Consider the following 7,402-nt stretch of genomic DNA (forward strand, 5'->3'; position numbering starts at 1 on the left):
GATTCCAAATTACGAAGCTCTGCCCATTCCAAGAAAAAAAATTCAGAGACAGTATTTAAGCCCAATGCTGCAGACAGCCTGTGATGAACTTCACACATGGCAGTCCCAGTATCTGCTGAAGAAGATGTGAAGGAGTCCCATGACTTGGAGGTTTTGGTTGTTATGATACCTTGGGATAAAGGTTTAAGTTAACAACACAGGGTACAGAGACCCCAAAGAAAACCGGGGGCAGAAGCCCACCTACCCACCTCTCTCAGCATCTCATGGGGCAACAGCACAGGGTAAACCAGGGTAAAAGTCTGCTCAAGCAGAGCAAGAGGCCTTTTCTTTAGTTTTGGAGATGAGATTTCTTACTATGCTTGTCTTGTTTAGAAACCCCCCCCCTTAACAAATTATTTTTTTTTTTATTACATTGAGGTCAAGCACTGTTGCAATGAAACTCTGGGAGTTTTTCCTTACCATTTCCTCCCCAAATTTCCCATCCTAGTCTCCTAGTAACCTCTCCTCCCAGCTACTGCAGAGTACTGAAGGACAGAACCAATGTGCCAGACACAAGCAAGTGCTCAAGCTCTTTTGTGAAGATGACCAGACATCACTCTGTGTGAGATGTTTCCAATGCCCAGAGCATGGGGCTCAAGAGCTCTCTTACATAGAAGAGACTGCTCACAATTGCAGGGAGAAGCTCCAGCACATTCAAAGTCATTTTGGGAAGCCTTTGGAGGAAGTTGAGAAACTTCTTGTTCAGTAGGAAAGACATGTTGTTGACTGGCACTGGATGATCACAGGAGAATATCATAAACTGTGCCACTTCCTGATGGAGAAAGAACCCCAGGGTCTTGAAAGGATGAAGGAAGAGGAAAGGGCAAGCCAGGACAGACTATCCCAGCATATGCAAACAATTCAGGACCTCATGCTAGTTCTGCAGGAAGCAGGCCACCAACTCAATGTGGATCTGCTATAGGATGTCAAGCAGTTGCTGTGAAGGACAGTGAAACAGTCAGAAGGCTGAGAGAGTACCACATCCCCGGCATGACAGCAATGCTCAATCATTTCAGAGTGGATATCAGAATGAATCATAAATCAGTCAGTCCCTGTGTGTTTGTTTCTGAGGATCTGAGGAGTGTGAAGGCTGGAGAAGGCTGGCAGGTGGAGACCAAGCACCCTGAGGACCCTGCTTGCCATTATGTCTTTGCTGAGCAGGCCTTCAGCTCACGCAGACAGTACTGGGAGGTGGATGTGACTCAACTGCCTCAGTGGATACTGGGAATCTCTCCCCCTTATTTGAGGAGAAAAAGGGGGAAAAACAAGGACTCTTGTGCCTCCGTGTTCCTGCTTTGCTTTGTCAAGGAAGAACATTACTATTTCCAAAACTGTTCCAGATCACTGAACCATTGAGTAAAAGGCCCTGTGCCCAGGATTAGGTTGCACTTAAAATGTACCCCAGGAACTCTTGTCTATTACAATATCCCCAGCTTTCCCTTTCAAACTGTTCATGATTTTTATGAGCACAGGCTTTGAAGAAAATACTTGAAAAAGATAAATTTCTTTGCCTTTTGTACATCGATCAGCAAATAAAACATTGCCTTAATGAACTTGTGTTACTGTGCCATTTGAAAATTAAAAATATATCAAAGGGCACCTTGATTTTTCATGTCACTTTGTCAGACTCATCTCCTCAGAGTTTTGCCTGAGGAGAAGATGCTTGAACATGACCGCCCCTCCTAAACCTCTTCAAATGGACTCTGTGTACCTGTTCAGCAGGAAGTAGCTACTGAAGACAATGACCTTCACCTCCTTTTCCACAAAAGATTCTAGGGCCTCATGGTTGATTGAGGAAATGATGCGAATACAAACAGTATCAGTAGTTAGAGGAGGGAAATGCAGAGGCTGACTTTTGCCCAGCAATAATGGGAGCCTTTGAGGCTAACTTTTCCCAGCAACTCTGAGGGCCTCATCTAAATCTACCCAGTGACAGGAAGCTCTACCAGGCAACAAAAACCTTTCTTCCTTAGCCCATATTCTGTGTATGTGATTAGCCCTGTATGCTGGACCAAATGTTGGAAGCTTAATTCCTTGTTTTGTGATCACATCCTTGAATTGTACCCAGCACACTTGCTTCCCTTTCTTGACAACTTATTCCCTGGGATTAACTACTCAGGTAAGAACTGTTGGCTAAGTGCCCAAAAATTGTATATAAAAACAAGGCCCAGTGTCTCTGTAAATTGCTAGTACCCTTCTAAGGCTAGCCTACTTCTTTTGTGTCAATAAAGCTCCCAATGGTTAGAGAGCAGGTCTAAGGGAATTCTTTCACACCTGAAGCAGATCTCCCAACTCTAATATCAACACTTAGTTGGGCAGGCAGGATCCCACCCAAACTGGGAAGCTGAGCTGAAGGCCTCTGGCTCCCAGATGCTCCCAAAGCCCAGAGCATGGGGCTTACAAGCTCTCTACTGTAGAGGAGGCTGCTCATAATTTCAGGAAGAGGCCAGAGTGCATTCAGAGTCACTTGGGGAAACATTCTGAGGAAGATGAAAGACTTGTTGCTCAGCAGGAGAGACAAGTTTTTGACTGGCACTAGATGATCACAGGAGAATAGAACAAACTGCACCTCTTCCTGATGGAGGAAGAATCCCGATGTCTTGAAAGGATGAAGGAAGAGGAAAGGACAAGCCAGGACAGAATATCTCAGCATATGCTAAGTTGATCAATAAAAGTTGTTGAACTGAATCAGACGTGCCTACCTCCCTGTTGAATATATGATACTAAGGGCACCTAAAATTGGCTTTGTCTCTCCTCTGAAATTTTGATTCAAGACTGATAAACCAACATTAACACCTTTCACAAGGATTTTGAACACAGGTCATTCTGGACCAGTCTCTAACCTGGGAATGGCCAGAGCCAAACAGAGCGGGCCACAGGCCTGTGTCAGGACACAAAGTAGTGGTGTAATTTATTTCAGAGTGAGGAAAACACTTGCAAGCAAGGAAGTCTTCCTAAGTAGGAGGGCTTAACTTGTTGGGTACAGGCAGCGCTTGTATACAAAAGTGGGTTGGACTATGACACAATCATTCTTAGGTCTAGAGGAGCTGTTCCCACAGCAGCCCTATGCATGGACAATCCTTGACACTTTTAAGCTTAATCAACATGAGCAACATTTACTTCCTGGGCTGTCAAACTCAAAGTAATTCCCCAAAAGCTATTATTTGCTACAAGCAATATAAACAAATTAATTCCTGCACATCACTTGCAGAGTGTGTATATGGAAACACCTTTTCTGGATCAACACACTAGGACCCATATGGCAATTGTTGCTATTTTAAGGTGTGACTTTTCAAAAGTTGAGGAGATATAGTTTCTGGGTAATGAATCATTTTATTAATAATAGTAGCATTTTGTTAACAAAAGGAAAGGTCATTTGGCCATCTCTTGGACCAAAGAAGAATCCTGGTGGTGGGCTTACAGTTTCTATGTCCTTGCAAGAGAGGGTGTTCCTGAGGCTGGCAATCAACTCTGATCAGTTAACAATTAATGAGATGACTGAATATTAAAATGAGAGGTGGACCCATTTTAATGAAAGACTGGGGGATGTACTTCAAAAGTATTCAGCCCTGGGTACTCAGAAGTATGAAGCAGAAGAGATGGGGCAATTCTGAAGCTGCCGTTGACACAGGAGCTATAAGCCCTGATATGACTGGCACTAGCTAATGGCCCCAGTCCTCTCCCAACAAGTGAGGAGCAGACATTTCCATGGTAGAGGGGATATGATCCTGGTAAAAGACAAAATAATTTCAGTACCCAGTAATCAATCTCAAGACCAGGAGTTACTGTCATTGGAGCAGAGTTTCCTCAGCTGTTAAATGAGGGGACTGAATTAGATGACCCCTGAGGTCCCTTGGATTTAAGTGATGTGACTTGTCCAAAGTCACACAGAGGCAAAATAACAGGAAGGATTTGAATCGAAGTTCTCTTCTTCCAGATCCAGCATTCTTTCCATTCAGTTCCATGAACTCACTGTTATGAAGACATAGATAAAAATGGAGTCAGTAGAAAATGCTAGAGGAGGCTCCAGGCAGACCAAATGGGAGGAGGGTCCAAGCTGATGTTCTCTGATAGAAAGGGCTCAAACCAAAGTGATAGTCAGCTAAGCAGGAAGTAAATAGTGAACATGACAAGACAGGTTGGACTTCATAACATCTTAGTTTGGCTTTTATGCACTATTATTTTATTTAGGTTCTTGATACATTGATACATTGGCAAAATTTGCTGAACATTATTTTTCTTCCACTTTTAACAAACATCATAAGACCTGACTCTCTGAGAAGGGGAAGGATGTAGAAATTCTTCAATGGTTCATGCCAGTCTTTAGATCATCCCAAATTAGGAAATGACACTTAACTGTGTAAAAGATTTAATGCTAAAGTAAGCTTGGTAGGGTCCCTTGCCAATTGATAGTGATTCAATCCAGTACTGATCTTTTCACAAATACCAAAACACTGAAAAACTTTCTTTAAATTATGATTGCTTTATGTTTATGTTTAACTTGTATTTTTGTACACATAATATTATGTCAAATATATTTCCAACTATTCATGATTTTTAAGAGCACAGACTTTCAAGAAAATACTTGAAGATAAATGTCATTGTCTTTTGTACATTAATCAGCAAATAAAACATTGCCTTAACAAAGTTGTTTGTGTTATTGTACCATTTGAAATTTAAAAATATAACCAAATATACTTTTCTGAATGATCATAGCACCTTGTCACCTCCATCAGCTGAGACCCTTTTGCATGAGGAGAAGATGCTTGCAGATACCCCAGCAGGTTTTAATTAACTTCTAAAGTGATGATTCCCTGGAAGGAACTGTGCCCACAACTTCCTGGGATAGCAGGAAGCTAGTCCTCGTAGCTGCAGTCCGCACCACCCAGCCTACTCCTCCATCACAGTGAGCATCAGCTCGAGGCCTCCTCCACCCTCTGCCCTACCATTTCCTCAAGTTCAGACACCTTAACTTTGATCAAGGCCACACTAACAAAAACAGTCTTGAGGTTCTAGGCACCAGAACTGAAACAGAAATTCCTCTGTATCCTGGAGTGTCCGTTTGACTTCAGGGCTCAAGGTGAGCTCTGGTGGGCCAGATGTTTTCTTGGGACTTCCTCATCTGTTCTGTGATGCCAGTTTTCCCAGAGTCTCTGTAGCAGCCAGTGGTACATTAGAAAGATGCCTGGCTTCAGACAGCACAGAGATGTGAGTTCAAATACAGCCTTTACCCTTATTTGCTGTGACTGTGGGCAAGTAATTTAATTTCACATGAGACCCAGGGGCCCAATGAAACTGTCAACTGGACCAGAACCAAACTCTAACCTGTGGGTGGCCAGAAGCAAACAGAAAGGGCAGGATAGAGACAGGAGAGTCAGGTAAAACTAGAAGTTTAACTTCAGAGTAAAGAAAGTGACTTATGCACATGGAAGCAGGCCCTCCCCAGAAGGCTGACATAAGGCTGCTAAGGGTTGGCCCACTACGCAATCATTCTGAGGTGTCCAGATAGTTCTCCTGGTTAGCACTTCTCGGGACAATACAAGCATTCCTGGGTCCCATGGCAACAGTCATTGTCTCAAGTCTTGAGAGCTCTGACCACCCTGCCAGGGACAGAACCAGAGCTCTGTGACAGCAACAGGAGTGCAGCGCCTGTCCAGGACAAGAAATAGGGACAGTGAACATGTGATGGATGGCCCAGGGAAACAGGGGGAGCTAAACCCCTCAGGGAACACCTGGTGCTGCTCTAAACAATCCACTTTAACAGATGCTGAAATCTTCCTGAGCTCACAGGATTATTGTCATGCCAAGCTCAGGGTACAGCCTGCTTGCTAGGCCTTAGCTCTGGCAAACAGGGCATCTCCATAATATTGGAATAAAATCATCTGTGATGGGACCAATTGTGGTTAACCCTCCTGTGTCTTGCCACTTCTACTTTGAACAAGAAAGGAAAAGCTGCAGAGCCAGAAGACAAATGATTCTGCAGAAGAGTGAGACCGGCCTAAATGCAGAAGGTTCAAACCGTACTTCTGGCTGGAAGTTGAGCCTTTGGAAATGTACCTTCTGAGAAATCCGAATCTGGCTTAGACAAGCCCCTGGAACACCACTGTCAGGTGGTGTAGACCAGCAGACCAGGGCTGCCCAGCACCTTCTTCACTCTGGCACTCTGGGACTCATGCATGCATGGGTCCACCTATCCATGTTTATACAGTCCTTCCAGCTCTCTACTAACACCATGTCCCTTACACACTACTTGAATCCCTCATCCCCCAGAAGGCACCGTCATCAACAAAGCTTACAGGCCTCCTTGCTTCCCCACTTCTAGACCAACCTCTCTTCCCTGCCAATAATTCCTGAGGCTTTAAACAGTTTAGGGATGTGGCAAGTGCCAGCTTCCCCTCTCAGCCCATCACAACCCCAGGAGGCGGCAGGAGCCCTTGCAAGAGCCCCTGACACCAGGACAGCTCCAGAGAAGCGACTTGACCAAATGGAGGAATAAACAGAATGGAAAAAAGCCCTTGCTTTTCCAATCCAGCTGCCTTCATTAGAATCCTCATCCCTCAAGTCAATTCGATGTATCTAACAGTTTTGTGACACCTCCAATTTTTGCAGGTATTTTATGGGATATTGGAGTACAAAGACAAACAAACCAGATCTTGCCCTGAAGGACCTCTCATTTGGGAAAGAAGGGCAGGGTGGGGAGGGGGGTGAAAGTAGGGAAGGGAACCATATGTTCCTACATAAGTATTTAAGCCCACTAAGGGTTTTACTGGAAATTTAAATTTATGGAATAGAAAATTAAATTAAAGTACTTGGACACTGAGCTATTGTTCTTGGTTTTGTTTTAGAAAAAAAAAACATGTATTACTTAAAATAAGAAACAAGTTTGTTGTTCTTTTATTAAACTTAGATTCTTTTTAGAAGCTTTGAATCTTCAAATTGCTTAAGGAAGGTTATTTGGCAACTGCACAGAGATGGCTCCCTAAGGAAGGAGACAGATATGGAGGTCACTGCAATAGAAAAGAGGTCATGAGAACCCCAATGTGGGTGGCCACTTTCCTCCTGCAGCAGAAAAATGGACAGCCACTTCTTGGACTTGTTATCATGGGGTTGGCCTTCAGGCATGGGTAGAACTAAATGGCCAGAAAGGTCCCTTCCTAGTCTCAAGTTCTGTGACTCTCAGTAAGTGGATGGAAAGGGAAGTAATGAAAGGATTGCTTGAGAAGACTTGGGAACTGATTGGCTGAAGAAAGGGAAAGCAAAGAATCTGCTTATAGACTCCAATGTCTGCAGAGGGTCTGTGCACAAATCAGACTTGGAAATCCATTGAGCTACACATCCATGTTTCATAACATACCTCCTTACA

The sequence above is a fragment of the Vombatus ursinus genome, unplaced genomic scaffold (assembly GCF_900497805.2).
Source record: "Vombatus ursinus unplaced genomic scaffold, bare-nosed wombat genome assembly UNPS02015037.1, whole genome shotgun sequence".
Taxonomy (NCBI): Eukaryota; Metazoa; Chordata; class Mammalia; order Diprotodontia; family Vombatidae; genus Vombatus; species Vombatus ursinus.